An 18,273-nucleotide genomic window follows, 5' to 3' on the forward strand; every position below is an offset into this window, starting at 1 on the left:
AGCTTCATCCATTTACCTGAAAATGCCATGATTTTATTCTCTTTTAATACTGAGTTATCTTCTGTTGTATATATATACCACTTTTTCCTTCATCCAATCATCTACTGAAGGGCATCTAGGTTGGATCCACAGTTTAGCTATTGGGAATTGTGCTGCTATAAACATTGATGTGGCTGTGTCCCTGTAGTATGCTGTTTTTAAGTCTTTTGGTTAGACACCAAGGAGAGGGATAGCTGGGTCAAATAGTGGTTCCATTCCTAGTTTTCCAAGGATTCTTCATACTGCTTTCCATATTGGCTGTGCCAATTTGCAGTCCCACCAGCAATGTGTGAGTGTGCCTTTTCACCCACATCCTTGCCAACACTTATTGTTCTTTGTATTCTTAATAGCTGCCATTCTGACTGGAGTGAGATGAAATCTTAGAGTAATTTTGATTTGCATTTCTCTAATTGCTAGAGATACTGAACATTTTTTTCATATATTTGTTGATTGATTGTATATCCTCTTCTGAGAAGTGTCTGTTCAGTTCTTTGGTCCATTTATTGATTGGGTTATATGTTTTGTGTGTGTGTGTGTGTGAAGATTTTTGAGTTCTTTATATATTTTAGAGATTAGTGCTCTCTATGACTTGCATGTGGTAAAAAATTTGGTCCCAATTAGTAGAAGACCTTAGAAGATGAAAAGATCTACTTTGTTCTTGGATAGGCAGAATTAATATTGTCAAAATGACCATACTACCTAAAGCACTATACAGATTTAATGTAATTCCAATCAAAATCCCAACAAAATTCATCTGAAAAAAATAAGAGACCTAGAATAGCTAAAGCAATCCTTAGCAAGATGACTGAAGCAGGTAGCATCATTATACCAGACCTTAAACTATACTACAGAACAATAGTAATAAAACAGCATGGTATTGGCACCAAAATAGACAGGTAGATCAATGGTACAGAACAGAAGACACAGAGACTAACCCACTTAATTATAGTTATCTTATATTTGAAAATGATGTCAAAAGCATACATTGGAGAAAAGATAACCTCTTCAACACATGCTGCTGGGGAAATTGGAAATCCATATGCAACAAAATGAAATTAAACCCTTATCTCTCACTATGCACAAAACTCAACTCAAAGTGGATCAAGGACCTACGAATTAAACCAGAGACAACTGTGTATATTAGAAGAAAAACTAGGCCGAAATCTCCATCATGTGGGATTAGGCCCAACTTCCTCAAAAAGACTCCTATAGTGCAAGAATTAATATCAAGAATCAATAAATGGGATAGATTCATACTAAAATGCTTCTTCTCAGTAAAAGAAATAATCAGTGAGGTGAATAGAGAGCCTACTATTTCGGAACAAATTGTTTTTCCTTTTTATCAGACCTTGCCAATTGCTCCCAAAATCGTTAGCAGACACTCTAATTTACTAGAACAATGTGTTTATCTTGCAAAAGATGTCTTATAAATTATCATAGGTGGTAATATTACCAAATGGTCTGCCACCACATGTGACTGATATCCATTTTATAGTCTCCACTGGGAGTGACCATTCACCAACCCCACCCTTGTTTGATAAACCCTGAAGCCACTTCCATGTTTTAGTGTTTGTTATGGCAGCCTTCTCTCCTAGTTTAGATAACTGTTAAAGTCAGCCCAGACTAGGCTCGGCTCTACAAAGGACTCACAATTTCAGTAGCTTACAGCAAAAAGATTCATTTCTCTCTCATTCAAAGCCCACTATGCTCTTAGAAAACATTCAGGTCTGCTGAATTGTCTTCACTTGAGGGTCCAGTGCTATCCCCGCTAGCAACTAGGTTTCCAATAGCTATCACAGAGAAAAGTGGGTGCCAATAATTAAAATTTTTTCTATCATCTCCCACTATATCTAGCTTCTAGGAAGTGGGGTTGTATATTTTTCTTACATACCCAGCAGGACAGGAAAACTAGTTATTGGTGAACAGAGGTCATGTCTACTAAATATCCTGACTCTGTGACCTGAGGAACGAGAACACTGGTTCAGGTAGTAGTTCCTTAGCAGCAACTACTGGAAGCATGTTATTTCTGCTTTCTAAAAACCACTATTTTAATACTAGCTGACAAATTTTGTATGCTTATTAACTGAAAAGTACTTAAGGGATTTAAAATAACTTGGGGAGTAGCTTACATCTTCTATTTACCCAGATTCCAAGTGATTATCAAAATGGGTACTATGTTATTTATTTAAAATTTTTGAATTAATACTGTCTGCTATTATATAAGAACACTGTACTTTCTGTCTTAATATTATTCAAGAATCAACACCAAAATTGAGTTAAATGGTGACACCCCCCCACCAGAGATAAGGCCTTGTCTTGGATGCTATGAATGTGACTTTATTTCAAAAAAGAGTCTTTGCAGATGTAATTAAATTAAGAATCTGGAGATGAAGTGGTCATTGGGGATGAGAGTGAGTTTTAAATTCAATGATCTACATCCTTATAAGAAGAGTAAGGAGAAGACACAAAGAAGGCCATGTGAAGTAGGAAACAGAGACACAAAGGAGCAGACATATCGAATGCAGAGAGTCAGCAGTAGCTGGAGGACATAAGAGAATTTCCCCAAAAGCCTTCAGAGGGAGCGCAGGCTCCCAACACCTTCATGTTGGACTTCTCGCTTCCAGAATTATGAGAGAATAAATTTATGTGGTTTTAAGCCACTGGGTTTGTGAAAATTTGTTACTGCAGCCTCAGGAAACTAATACAGTATTAATCTAAGCTTCAGGCTTTTTAGAATAAAAGATGCAAAGAATACATATTATTGAATATTATATTTGCTGAAATAAAAAAAAAGTGGAGTTAGACATTATCATGAGAAAGTCAAGTAACTTAGTATAGAGTCCTAGTTTTAAATTTAGATAATCGGAGTTTCAGTTTTAACATTTGGAAGTGTTAAATCTTTTAAACATTTAAAATAAATCAGTTTCTTCCACTTTATTAAAGGGATTTTTTTTTTTTAACAATCCCAGCCTTTCCAACCTGGGGGAATCACTTTAAGAATCAAATGAGTTTATTGATGTTAGTGCCTTGAAATCAATAATTCATCAGAGAAAGAAAATTTTAATTATGGTGATGGTGGACAACAAGAAACAAGAGATACAAATAAACCTTGGGCCACCTATTATAATTTCTAACCTTTTTTCCATTTAAAATGGAAGCTCTTTAATTTGCAGTAAAAAGATAAAATTGATTGTAAGCATTGGGCAAATAAAAACCTTGCCACATTATGAGAAAAGATGATTGACTTTAAACCTCTAATTTCTACTTTTTATTGTAGAATATATTTGAAAAGTAGAAAAGCACTGGAAAAAAATCAGCTTCCTTTTCATCTATTCAAGGAAAATGCAAGCACGTTGAAATAAAAAATTCTTAAAGTCTAGCTGAAAATGTCTTAAGTTTTACCTCATAGAAACCACCCCAGAAGATCTGTCCTCATGCTACAACTGGTGCCCAGAAAGACATGGCCTTGCTTCTAGAGCTTCCCTTTTGTAACCAATTTCAAACATACTGCAGAAAATTAACTTCTAAATTCTCATTTTGCTTCACTGATGTTGTTTCTACTTTGTAGATAAGCGAGAGAGGACATCATACATCTAGAGTCAACTAAGAATAAAACTTTTGTCATTCATTCAATTTTGAGGTAGCAGGGGAAATATCTTCTAGAAGGTTTTGCCCTCGGAGATGGAAACTTGAATGCCAGCAAGGGTGGAATGTAAATACTGAAGGCAGAATGTCCCCTCTGGTCAGTTGTTCCTTGGTTACTGATGTCTAGGTACTTGATGTTCAGTCTATGTTGCTGATTAACTAGGGTGGGTGAGTCAAACCTGGACCCTTTGAGCAGATTTTAACTATCTTTATTAGAAGTGTCTGTCCAAAGAGTGAAAATGGAATTCTGTTCTGATTAGTCCTCTCTTGAAATAGCTCTGCATTTCTGTGGTAGAGATTTTATCTCTGCAGATTTGGTATTAAATGTATGCACCCCCTTCTCTCATAAAAGTGCTAAGGAGGACTGTCATGCTGAATGCAGCAACCTAAATTTTAAACGAACTCCAGCTGTCTTTAAAGTGACAGAAGCAATTGCCTTATTGGGAGTTCTTTGATACTGCACATTATAAACCTTGGTAGGATTAAAAATCAATGTTACAAACTTTAGTTCAAATAATCTAGGAACAAAGGCATATTATGAATTCAGGAAGTTGAGGAGACTTAAAGAGAGATCCCCACTGGAAGATACCAGGAGTGCATGACAATTGAGGCTAAGTTTTTATAGCCCTCTGATGTTGATCAGCTAGATGTCTCATTGGTAAGAACTTCACCCAAACACCTTTGCTGCTATTTCTACCATCATGTCTCACATCTCTGTGTTCAGAAACTCAATGGTAGATATTGATCTGTTATCATCATGCTGTTCATTTTCAGGGAAGCTCTTAGCTCTTCCACTAATCTAACTAATCTACCTCATTATCTTCCTTCCTCCCCCAAACTTTTGGAACTCCAACTCCTTAATTAATAAATCCATTTATACTATCACCCTCCTCTCTAAATATTCCTTAAAAAAATAACTGACTTTAATTGAAACTTGGCAATCTCCTGAACCTCTTCTTTCCTGCAAAGGAGAAGTGGCTTTTCCTCTCAGACTTTCAAGGTCAGAAGATGGTATAGGTTGGACTTGGGTTTTTCAATTGCTTATTCTCCCTTCCCAGCTCTTTAGAAGCTTATGTCTACCATCTCTTCACCAACTACTATGAAGAGTTTAGTCTCTCATCCACTGCCTTATTTTGGAGCTCTGTTGTGGTCATTTTTAGGAATTTCAATCTCTGCATTAGGGGATCTATTTAATGGATGTTCTTTTTTTTTGTAATCCTACCTTCAAAATGTTTTTTTGGTTTGGGTATAACTCAGTGGTATAGCAGTTTCCTAGCATGCACAAGGCCCTGGGTTCATTCTCTAGCATCTCTTTCTCTCTCTCTCTCTCTCTCTCTCTCTCTCTCTCTCTTTCTCTGTCACACACACACACACACACACACACACACACACACACACACACACAAAAGGAAGGAAGAAGAAAGGAAGGAAAGAAGGAAGAAAGAATCTCATGCTTTCTTCCATTTCTAACTTCCATAACCAACCTGACCAATTTCTGGGCCTTGTTACCAGGAGCCATTGCTTCCCTTCCAAAACCTCTGATTTCAAGCATTCCATTCTGTGACTACTCCCTCCTAGTCAGGCTCCCTCACAAAACACTTAAGTAGGTATCAAATCTATGGGACTTTTTGATGGATTCAAATATATCCCCAAATTCCACAGGATAAAGGTTTGGTCTTCACAGTGGCACTGTTGGCAGGTGGAAAAGTCTCCAGGATGTGGGGCCTAGTGGGAGGTCTTCAGGTCATAGGAGCAATGTCCTTGAAGGAGATTGTGGGACCCTAGCCCTCTCCTCATTCTCTTGGCTCCCTGGCCATGAGGTGAGCAGTTTTGCTCTGCCACTCACTTCCACCCTGATGTGTTGCCTCACAGTAGGCCCCAAAGTGAAGGGGGCTACTTGATCATGGATTGGAACCTCCAAAACTATGAACCAAAATAAAATCTTTCTTTCAATAAATTGATCACCTCCTATAATTTATTATAGTGACAGAAAACTGACTGACACAGATTTTTCTGGATACCAAACTAGGACCAAACTCAGATGGCCTTATTCCTGTTTCTCATAGTCTCTCCCACAAGAAGTCCATTGACCAAATTTATGTGAGATTGACACTAGTTTGGGGGAAAATTGTTTCTAATTTTCTTTTTTGTTGTTGTTGTTGTTGTTATTTTTATCTTTTTACCTACCAGACCTCCCCAGTGGATAAAACAACAGTGCAAAATGCCCAAGGAAAAAATCTGACCACATGTTCTTTATGAATCCATTCTTGTGTTCCTCCTATGTTTTACTTTACCAGATTTAAAGTGACTGATATTATAATGGCAATAATATATACATAGAGTCATAGATTTTTGTTGTGGTGGTTTCTCTGTAAAAGGAAATTGGAATACATACTAATATAGTAAGAAACTGTTGGGAAGTAATAGTTCTTTTTTAGTGCATTAGAGTTATACATAATCGTGAGGTTCATTCTGACATAATCATACATGTGTGGAGATATCATTTGCTCTACTTTAGTCTCCCATGCTTCCTCACCCCCTCCTCCTCCTTTCTTCACTTATTCCCCTTTCTCTACTGTACTCATCGTCCTTTTATATATTTATAGTTTTTTTAAATTGGTGCTTTATATCTATACATAAAGATGAATTCACTGTGATATACTATATGTGTACATGGGATAATTTGGTCAATTTTAATCCAGTTTCTCTTTTCCTGTTCCTCCTCTTCCCCCCCCCCCCACCACCACTTTTTCTCTTATTTTGTTCTAGCTTTCACATATGAGGGGAAACATTTGACCATTGACTTTCTGAGTATGGTTTATCTCACTTAACATGATGTTCTCCAGTATCAACCATTTACCAGAAAATGCCATTATTTTATTCTTCTTTATGGCTTAGTAAATCTCCATTATGTATATATACCATACTCTCTTTATCTATTCATCTATCCATAGGCATCTGGGCTGGTTCTGTCACTTGGCTAATGTGAATTATGCTGCTATTAATATTGATGTGCCTGCATCACTACAATATGTTGAAGTAAGATTTCTTACACTGAGAACTAGTCAAGAATAAAATAATGAATGAATAATTATTGTTTTCATACTTAAAAACAGTGAAACTCTTGACTTTAACATTCATCTTAAGTTTAGAAAAATGAAGTTTCACATCAGTACTTGTCAAAGAACAGGATGAGAGGCATTTGAGATTCTCAGTAGAAGAAAAGTGACAGTTAAAATGGTTTCATTGTCAGCTGGGGATGTGGCTCAAGTGTAGCGTGCTCGCCTGTCATGTGTGCGGCCCAGGTTCTATCCTCAGCACCACATACAAACAAAGATGTTGTGTCCGCTAAAAAAAAAAAAAAAAAAAAGAAATTTAAAAAATTCTCTCTCTTTAAAAAAAAAAGGATTCACTGTCATTCTATTTTCATTTGTTCATGTTCTGGTCATTTCTCCTCTCCAAATATATCCATTTTTATTTTACTTATCAATGTTACATTTCAATATGCATAGCAGCCCAGTCAAAAATCAAATTATCATAATACCGATGTATAGAAAATGCTGTAACTTGGATTCTTACAAACAAAATATAAATATGATGTGTTACCTGTCAGATACTCACATCAATGTGTACACTCTATGGAGGTGGAGAGTTCATGTTTTTAGGAGTTTTTTTTTTTCAGCTTAAAATGAATGTGAGTAAATTTAAATGTAGAAAGCTTTGTACAATCTAAGGTGTAACCCAAATGAAACATCAAAATTTTATATGGCTTATAAAATTCTTAGTGACTAACAATATCATAAGCTACCAAGTAATACTTCCTTCTGTTTATCCATAGGATTAGGTCTAGGAGCATAATATATGTCAGCTTTATATCACTTTAAGTTGGTAATCTGATTATTTTGTTTTTCATTTCTGTTGGGTGTTTACTTTCAAAGAGCTCATTCAGTTACAAATTATAATGAATCAATTCAAATACTTGTTAATATAAAAGATAATGTAACTGAAAAATACAAGGATAGATTTTGATATGGTGAGATCTAGAAGCTCAGTTTCCATTATCAACTCTTCTATTCTTCTTGCATCTGCCTTGAATCACCACACCCTTCCCCTTACTAATCTCTGTGGCTTCATTCATGGTTCTGTTTGGATGGTGGCTGCAAGCAGTTTTAAAGTCCTAAGTTTATATAGTTTTAAGGTTGATAATATGATTGGACTATTCTGTTACTTTTCCTAATAGTTAATAGGAGTTTTAGGATTAATTCTGATTCATAGGACCTTGTCCATATGCTTAATCATAAATCAACCAAGGTGGACAAAAGGTAGAACATTCTCATGAAACTAATTAATGCTTGAGTTAGAGGCCTGGGTTCAAATTCTCCTTGAATTACATGGAAGACAAAAAATTTTCAAACAAAAGCTGGAATACAATTATTAAAAAGAAGAGGTTTGACAAAGAGAACAATGTTGTGTATATGGAACTCATCAGTACGCAACACCCAAATTGTTAATTTTATACCTGTGCACCCTTATATATCTTGAGAATGTTTGATTCATCAGTCCTACTTTCTGGGTTCTATATACATGTGAAAACGTCACAATTGCTTAGTACAAGTATTCCAATCCAATAGTTATCAATTTTTGTTTTCAAAAGTTCAGTTCCCTATCAAGTAGAAAGATTTTAAGAAGAAGAAGAAAAAGAGAGAACAGACTGTGCAAATACCCAGTTAGGGCTTTATTGCATAAGAGAAATAGTGGTGTTTGTTGATTGGGTCAAAGTTAAAACAGAGTATTTCTTGAGAAACTTTGAACACCTAATCATTGACTTATTTTTCTTCCCCACTCTCAAATCCTTGAGAATTTTGTGTAGACAGCATTTCTCCACAAACACCTAATAAAAAGGGGAATAGGAAGCAGAGGTAGGGAATTTTAAATAGATTTCTGAGCTGCAGCCTGGTTTTTATCAAACTCACACTCTGATATTCATTAGTCTGCCTTGATGTCTTTTAGTTTTCATGAACATAAGATAGTGCTTACTTTAATGATTACAGAAAACGGGCTTGGTTTTGAAGCCAATAATAATTTTGAATCATTTAATCTGGATCTCATGTCTTCTTTGAAAACAACTAAAAGATTTGCTCAGTTCAGCCCCTGACTATTTACATGAACCCATGGGTTATGGTCACAAAGAGACCTAGAAATAACACATTGAAGTGAAAAAAATCTTTACGCACAAGAGAGCTCTCCCTTCATGTGGAAGGACAACCTTAGTTATTCTGCTTACACTGTACATTTTCAATGCATAAATGACGGATTTCACAGTCATTATTTGTTGTTACATTGAATGAAAATTTATGTGGCAAATATCCTAGGTATGGTTGATAATTAATGAGACAGAATAATAATTACTCCTTTTAAAGTATGCCTACATGTTTTACAAAATGGCTTAGTCTTGCCTGTTTGAAGATCTTATTTGTTTATATCAAGAAATCAAATACTAAAACATAGAATTTTAAAAAGAATCTCAGAACCTAGTATGTAATTAAAACATTGAATAGAGTCAGGATATGTTGGTCAAGGTCATGTATTTTTAGGAGAGTTTGACTGGTTGCTCTAACAAGGTTATATTGAAGGTATGATCAAAGTGGTAGATTAAGAAAGAAGGAGGATCCAGTTGAGGGTGTCTGAAAAATAATTTGGAGTTAGCCTGCTGGAAAAGAAGATGGGGGAGACTGAGAGGAAGAGGGTATTCCAGAAAGAAACATCATAAACAAAAGAAAGAATTGAGCCACAAAACAGCTGGAGATACCCTGAGAACTTCTAGCCTGGAAAGGCTACAGACTGTAGGTAGGATGGGCAGCGTTGAGGAGCAGTTGAAGATAGTGCTGCAAACAGGTCAGGCCATGGGCCAGGACTCGCAGGAAGCCTCATAGTTCACACCTTAAATCATTATAGTCCCCTTATAGGGGTTAATAACAAGAGGAATGTGTTAAGTGTACATCTCTGGGAATGCTGGGAAAGCTGGGAATGGAACCACCATTTGACCCAGCTATTGCCCTTCTCAGACTATTCCCTGAAGACCTTAAAAGAGCGTACTACAGGGATACTGCCACATCGATGTTCATAGCAGCACAATTCACAATAGCTAGACTGTGGAACCAACCCAGATGCCCTTCAATAGATGAATGGATAAAAAAAAAATGTGGCATTTATACACAATGGAGTATTACGCAGCACTAAGAAATGACAAAATCATGGAATTTGCAGGGAAATGGATGGCATTAGAGCAGATTATGCTAAGTGAAGCTAGCTAATCCCTAAAAAACAAATGCCAAATGTCTTCTTTGATATAAAGAGAGCAACTAAGAACAGAGCAGGGAGGAAGAGCAGGAGAAAAAGACTAACATTAAACAGAGACATGAGGTGGGAGGGAAAGGGAGAGAAAAGGGAAATTGCATGGAAATGGAAGGAGATCCTCATTGTTATACAAAATTACATATAAGAGGTTGTGAGGGGAATGGGGGGAAAACAAGGAGAGAAATGAATTGTAGTGAATGGGGTAGAGAGAGAAGATGGGAGGGGAGGGGAGGGGGGATAATAGAGGATAGGAAAGGTAGCAGAATACAGCAGTCACTAATATGGCATCATATAAAAATGTGGATGTGTAACCGATGTGATTCTGCAATCTGTAATTGGGGTAAAATGGGAATTCATAACCCACTTGAATCTAATGTATGAAATATGATATGTCAAGAGCTTTGTAATGCTTTGAACAACCAATAAAAAAATGAAAAAAAAGTGTACATCTCTGAATGATATGGTCACATCCTCTCACTCCCTTTTGGATGCTTTCTTTTTTCGACAAAATAAAATTTAACCCTCTAGCTCAGAGTGAATACCTTCTATCCCTCATGATGTTCTCTAAGTCATGGGAGGGTCCCAAGTCTCTTTTGCTTGAATTTTGTTGTGTTGTGCCTTCTGCCTAGAATCCTGCTTTACACCAGTCAGATCCACACCCATTTGAAAAGACAACTCAAATGCCATCTTCTCCATAAAGATTTTGTTATTTCCCACTGCTTTTTCATCTTACACCCAGGGAAAACACATTCTTTTTCAGTCTTGTTAATAAAACACTTTTTAAAAAAAGTCTTCCTCAAGACATTTCTCATGCTCTTTCTTGAATCATGAATAAGTATATAATAAATAATATATAACACATACTATATGCACATTCTGTATTATATATATGTCCATCCATTATACATAATATATATGTGTGTGGGCACATGTATGTGTGTATGTTTTGAATCCCGTTACTAAATTGTAAGATCCCAGGTAGCAGGAATTGTCTACGCATTGTACCAGTTCTTGTAGCATATAGCACAGTGCTTGTACTTGGTGCTTAATTGAGAGGCAGGGCATGTTATCTTGCCCAAGATATTATAGAGAGAAGTGCTCTGCAGACATTTTGCAGGGTTCTCATCAAGTTGGAAGAACCATTTCATGCTTTCCAGAATGACAGGTGAAATAGGTTAATTCTAAGGCAATTTTAAGTCACTTTAGGGTAGTGGTCAGAATAAAACTGTGCCTTTTAAACCACTTTTCAAATTGCAGACACTTCAGAGATTACTTTAAAGAAAGTTATTGCTTGGGTAAAGAATTTATTTGGTCAAATGGAATGAGGAAAACTATATAATGGATCAAATGATTTTTGGTAACTGTTACACCTTTGAAAAGGTGAGGTAAATTGAATGTGCTTGTTTCTTGATAATTTGTGAAATTAGACCAACTCAAGTGTCTATACAAGTTGAACATACTACACGTTGCCCACATTTTCTTGGATGCTAAAGTTTATAATATATTTTATCTTTGGAGCCTATATGTATATTTCAGTCTCTCCTACTGATGCCAAAATTAAAAAAAAATGATTTGGGAGTACTGCTCAATGGAAAATCCATTCTTGGATATGCTGGGACACAGCAGACACATGAGGCACGTGTGAGTTTAACAGACAGATTTAGTGGGCTGTTTAGCAGCAAAGAGATTAAGAAGTTAAACTCAGTAGTTTCATAGACACTGACGTTTTTCAACTTCTGGTAAAAAGCATTGCATATGTTAAAAGTCTGGTTCGTTTTTTTAGTCATGTACAGTAATTTAGACACTTTCAGTTCAGCAGTTCTATATAATCAAAACCATATTCTTTGAATACTTGGAAAAATTATCAGAAAAAAGCAAGATCCAACGTATTCTACAGAACAAAACATTTCAGTAAATTCTATGAGTTGGAATCTGAGAGACAAAGCATTGGAAATTTGGCAACATTACTTTTATTTATTTATTTTTTATTTTGAAATTAGCTCTAGATGAAATTTTCTTTTTGGGGTAATATTTATTTATTTATTTTTGCATTACAATTTTTAAAAATAGTTAACTGATTTCAGAAAATAAGTGGTTTTTGGATGGCTCTTGGAGACAAATTGTCAAAGTTTTTTATTATCTTGAGGAAATGTCACTAGCCCATGGACAGGCTGTCAGTTATGGGAAAGTTTTCCAAACCCCACCATTTCCCAATGTCCCTTCCCTTGCTTTTCTTTCCATCGTGTTTTCTAATTAGACTTATTTCATTCTCCTACTCTTTCTGATTTAACTCAGTTTACTCTTGGGCTTTTCCTATCTGGCTTGAGTCAATTATATTTAACTATTATTATATTAGGAATTAATATAATAATATTAAAATTCTGTTGAAAACACTGAAAAGCCAAGTTATTTTGGCATTTTAAAATCTTTTCTTATACTCGTTCTCTTTCCCTCCGTTTCTATTTCTTCAATTCCTCTTCTTTCCTTTCTTCCATCTTTCCGTGTTTTTAAGGAAATCTGGCAACAGACTGTAGTTTGATTTCTTTAAGCTTCTAAGTGATTTACTGTACTAAGAAGGTTGTTTTGAAGTCATAAAGACACTTTTGACTTAACCCCAATAAAAGTAATACAAATGAAACATTCACTTTTAAACATTATTTATAGTATATAGTCTGTTTTATTCCTATAGGACTTTGGGGTTGGAGAAGACATAAAAGCTTTCATTTAATGTTTGAATGCTTTTATAAAAGATTTTGTTCATTACTACCATTGATTGACAATTTGACCTACTCCAGAAGATTCCTTTTATGGGGCTTATAACCTCCATTGAAAGATCTTCCTTATATTGAACTTCAGTTTGTATTTCTATGTGTCTCCTGCCTACTCATCCTACTTTTTCTCTTGCAGTCACTTAGAATAAGCAATACTTTTTGTTCTTTTAAAAATAAGTGAGGCTGGGTATGGTGGCATAGGCCTGTAATCCCAGAAACCAGGGAGGCTGAGGCAGGAGGATCACAAATTCAAAGCCAGCCTCTGAAACTTAGTGAGGCACTAAGCAACTCAGTGAGAACTTGTCTCTAAATAAAATACAAAAAAGGGCTAAGGATGTGGTTCAGTGCTTAAGTGCCCCTGAGTTAAATCCTGCAATACAAAAAAAAAAAAAAAAGTCAGCACTTCAGATATTTTAAAATATCCTAGAAGTGTGCATAAAAACTGTCAAAAGTAACTACTTTTGTGAAGTTAAACAAAGGACAAAGGATGTTGATAAAGAAGAAAATTCTGAAAATTAAGGCAAAAGACTAGAATTGCCTACACATTGATATATTACATTTATTTTCAAAGGACACTATTATGTCCTCCATTTATTATCTTTTAAAAAACATAATTACAGTTATTTTTTTCAATTTTTTTCTCATATAATAATTATTTTTAAACCATATTTCTTCCTTTTTATTTTCTCTGCTCATATGGTACTCCTCTGTGAAAGGTATTTGAGTGTGGCAACCAGAATGAAACCAAAATGATTGATTTAGTTCATAGTGATTTAAATGTGATATGTGTATAAATCTCTACAGATTTACTCATATTTTAAAAATAGATAATATTTGACATATAGCCCTCATGAGAGCATCTAGTAAAATCAAACCTTAAAAATGCACAGAATAAATTATAAAAGTTACTAAAAGTTGAACAAAAAAAGGACTTTAGTAGGCAAAAAGTCTTAATAATATAGTATTTTCTACACAGAATGAAAATATGATTGTTATTTTTATGTTTTGGGTTTTCTGCCTGTGTTTATTAAATAGAGAAAAAAATCTAAATCTATATTATTCTCAATATAGTAGAGTTAAAATGTTTTAAAAGACATTCTTTTTCAAATAAAGTATTTTTTTTGCTGGTTTTGTAATAAAGTCTACTTTTATTAGCAGATGCCTGATATTTTTAAATTTTTTGATTTGACTATTTTGTTTTTCTCTTTAGTTTTGTTAACATATATAAAATGTTAGCATCTGAGATCAGAAAGACTAATATCTTTTAGCCCTTCCAAAAGATTAATGTTTTAGGATGAAATAAAGGCAAATGTAAAGTACTTACAAAGGCTATATCAGACTGTCACAGTCACAAAGGTAAAGAATCTACCACCTCAGCTCAGGTTGGCCAATCACCCTCTTCACAAGGCAGTGACATGGAAGTAAGCAAGGTCTTGGAACTCACACAAGGGTGTTAAGTCCTGCAAGACAGGACTTTTGTGCTAACTGTTGACTCTGAGTCAATTCTGAGTCAGCTCCTGACAAATCTACAGGGAATCTAATGAGAAGGCCCCATGGAATGGAATTACCCCAGGAGAGGAAGTTTGTTGATAAAGGAATTCTGAACTTTGAGTTTCAGGTCCAGTTCTAGCACTGACACTAGTTAGCTGGATGCCAGGAACCTTTCTCTCCAGTATCTTCATCTGTAAAATGAGAAGATTAAACTACACCAACAGGAAGCTTTATGCTTCTGAACTTTTGTGATTCTAGGGAATTACTGTGTAAGATCAGAAAGACTACATGTAGCAGGAAAACAAAACAAAATGTGCTATGTTGGTATATCAGCCACCCTCTGAGATATCAACATTTCTGGGATGATAGTCATGAGCTGATTTCTTCTCTCTCTAATAGTGTGAAAGTTATGAAGAAGACATAAAACAATTAGAGATCAGCTATACAAACTGTTCAGAACACCAGACCACTGCTGCCTCATATTCACTAATTAAGTATAGTCTATTATAAAATAGCTCATGCTTGCAAAATTTCTCATTCAGTGTCTACAGAAAAAAAATGTAGGCAGAAGAGTTAAAAAGGATTTGTCTGTAAATATTCAGGATTGGAAATGGATAAAAACAGTTCTCAATGTTCAATAAGTCAATCTGTTTGTTAAAAAAAATTGGAAATTGCCAAGGAAGTCAATGTTCAAAATCCATTCAGTATTATGGAACATCGATTCTTAATGGGTTTGTTTTAAAATATGCAGTATTTTCTGTTCAATTAAGCATTTGTACTGATTTGGTTTCATCATTGGGAAGAAAAGTAGTAAATATCAAAGAAGGTGATATGGAACCAACTGGTACCTCCCTTCACTATGGTTGAAACATAGTGAACTTCCAAATGAAATGCTTTAGAATAGAACTGTTCATACTATTAAATGAGATGGTCCTTACCCTGTTTGCAGAATTCTACTGGATGCAAAAAAATTTTTGAAGAACTAAAAAAAGTTTCAGATTTTGGTACAGAATTGTTCTTTTTATCTTTGCATTAAAGTAAAAAGCCATTAGCAAGCTAAATTTACTTGATTTCTGAAATATGAGAGAACATATTTTATGAAAATTTCTTGTGCAAATCTTGAAAATTGAAGAATTATGCTTATTAAGAAAGAACATTAAAATAAATAGCACATTAAATGAGTGACCCAATTTATAATGACCATGGTTGTATATTGTTGGGGACATTTGCTTGTGATTAAACTTTGTTCTTTCATTCAACCTCTATCTGAGAAGACAAATCTTAATTTTTGGAACATGAACCAAGTTAAAGTAAGATTGTAAATAATACAACTGATTTTTATCATTCTCTGTTATCATGAATTCTTCCCATAATAGAAATTATTCTGAAGTAACAATTAAAGAACTCTGTGTGACTTGGGTTGTATCCTTCCCCACCCTCATGGTTGAAATAAGACTGGCAAATTCATGGGATTAGGCATTCCCATAAGACTGTAAGAGCTTCCTGGCTTTATGCTGACAAGAAATAACACCAGGGAATGTTTTTATAATAATTCTACTTTTGGGTAAAAACAGGAAAGGGAAAGGCATGTTAAAATTAAATTTTTAATAAGATGAAGAGAACCAAAAAAAAATGAGAAGTTTCCTTTCAGTTTGGGGAAAATACAAATTGACTTTGATCATTCATGTTATGGACTTACCTGTCTTTGAATGGAAACATTATCCTGATATGATCTTAAGATGTTATAAAATTGCTGTTCATTTTTTTTCCTGAAACTATGCTACCAGGCTAAGGTGACAATATTTAATGCACATCTCTGGCCTACTTATAATATTCACTTTGTTGGAAAGATGCACTCTGCCAACTGACATCAATTCCAAGATCAGATTCAATATTTTTGCACCGTGTGGATTTTCCAATATTCTCAATTTTTAATTTTGTTATATTTTTCACCTAAACAATCAACAGATATCAAATATGCATTACTCATTGATCACTGCATTTAATATTTCAACATTCTGATTCTAGTGCATTCTAAATGACAGAAAAAGAAAACACTGTTAGTAAATACTACATTATTTCTTAAATTTCGAAGGGGAGAATGTTGTTATCTAAATGGACCCTCAGGAGCAGATGACATTTTGCTTTTTTATGCTTTCCTTTTGGGTATCTGTTATCAGACAATAAACATTTTTTCCTGTATCTGACCATCATGGTATTTCCCTCTATTCCTTTTGAAAAAACATCAGCTTTCTTCTGACACTACTGTAATCCTTTCTAACATGGCAATCTTGGGCTAATGGCATAAATCAGTAAATGCTTTTTCTTTAAGGCTTTTCTAATTTGTAATTAGAAAGAAAAGCTAGATTCTTGCTGATTACCTACAGGAGTGTGACTCTCCATGGTTACCTGTCACTCAAAGAGCTCCAGCACTGAGGAATGCTAATTAGCCCTGCTAAAGCACCATAATTGAACTGGAGAGAGGATCGCTGAAAGTGCAGATCTGCCTTCATTCACAGCAGCCATGCCATCTGAATGGATGGAGCCATCCTGACAATGTGAAGAAATAAAGGGAGATGGGGAAGAAAAAGAAAAACAATGATATTCCATCTGCCATTTTTTACTCTCAGTTTTAAAATGATTATCAAGATGTAACCTGGATACCATATAAATACAAAAAAAAATGTTTTCTTTAGCCATAAGAGAATGCGCTGTAGCACCTGTTTGACAATGATCTCCATGGTGGTGAATGCATTGAACTGTATAAAAATGAATCATCTGAAACAAATGGATGTACTGGGACATCAATGCAGATAATCATAGTGATGATAATGCATGCATGTTTTTATAGAAAACAGTATTTTCATTTATTCATTCATTCATTCATTCATTTATATAATTGATCTTGCAGAAATGTTCGGTAAAAGAAAGTTTGGGGCATTATAATATCCCTGAAACATATGCATATTAAAATTTAGACAACTTAAATGCGAATATAAGGTTTAGTTGAGAAAATCTTGGGCCATCCCTTACAGTACAAAAGAAAAGATGATTGTGTTCCAAAGAGGTTTCATCTTTTCAGCTCAATTCTAGTTATTAACATGGGAAATAAGCTGCAGACAAAATAGGACAGTGTAATGTTTCATATCAGCATGTTTTGGAACTGTAGAGACTGTAATCCTGTCTACCCTGGGGGAAGAGGATGAGACAGGAAGATTGCAAGTTCCAGGCCAGCCTCAACTTGGTGAGACCCTGTTTCTGGGGATGTAGCTTACTAGTAAAGTACTTCTGCATTCAATTGCCAGTACCACAAAAAAAAAAAAAAATGAAATGAAATTTAATTGACTTTGAGAAAGAAGCAATTTGAAAATCAATCAGCCCTCAAAACCAAGAAGAAGAGACCAAGAGAACTCTGTTCTGCAACATGTTCAGACAGCATTTATATAGATAGGAAAGGAAAGTGAGGGCCACAGGCTGCTTTTTGAGTTATAGCTCCAAGTTTGCCTTCTTTCAACATGATCTGATTGGTTGGCTGCCTGTGGTTGAAGTGTACTGCTATGATTGGCTCAAACCCAGCTAGCTATCACAAAAGCTACACTCCTTACTTTAGACTTGCAGGTATTTTATGTACTAAGTTATTTTGCAGTTAATTATCTTGGGACTCAAAACACAGAAGTAGCCTCAGGCCATATTTAGTTTAACACTAAAGCTAGGTTACATAGCCTTGGAAATTAAGACTTAGAAAAGCTGACAACTAGCCCCAAACTAAAGGATGGGTAAAGCTCAGGGTAGAATACAAGTCCCTGACCCCAAGTTTATCATTTGGGGTATAGAATACCATGGCAATAGATAAAATGTAATTTGATTCTAAGATAAGGGATTGAGCAGTACAAGAGTCACAAAATCAGAGGGCTTTGTTTTGTCTTTTGCTATAATACAGTATTTGCAATACTTTAAGCAGTGACTGATG

Source organism: Ictidomys tridecemlineatus, chromosome 10 (assembly GCF_052094955.1).
Source record: "Ictidomys tridecemlineatus isolate mIctTri1 chromosome 10, mIctTri1.hap1, whole genome shotgun sequence".
Classification (NCBI taxonomy): domain Eukaryota; kingdom Metazoa; phylum Chordata; class Mammalia; order Rodentia; family Sciuridae; genus Ictidomys; species Ictidomys tridecemlineatus.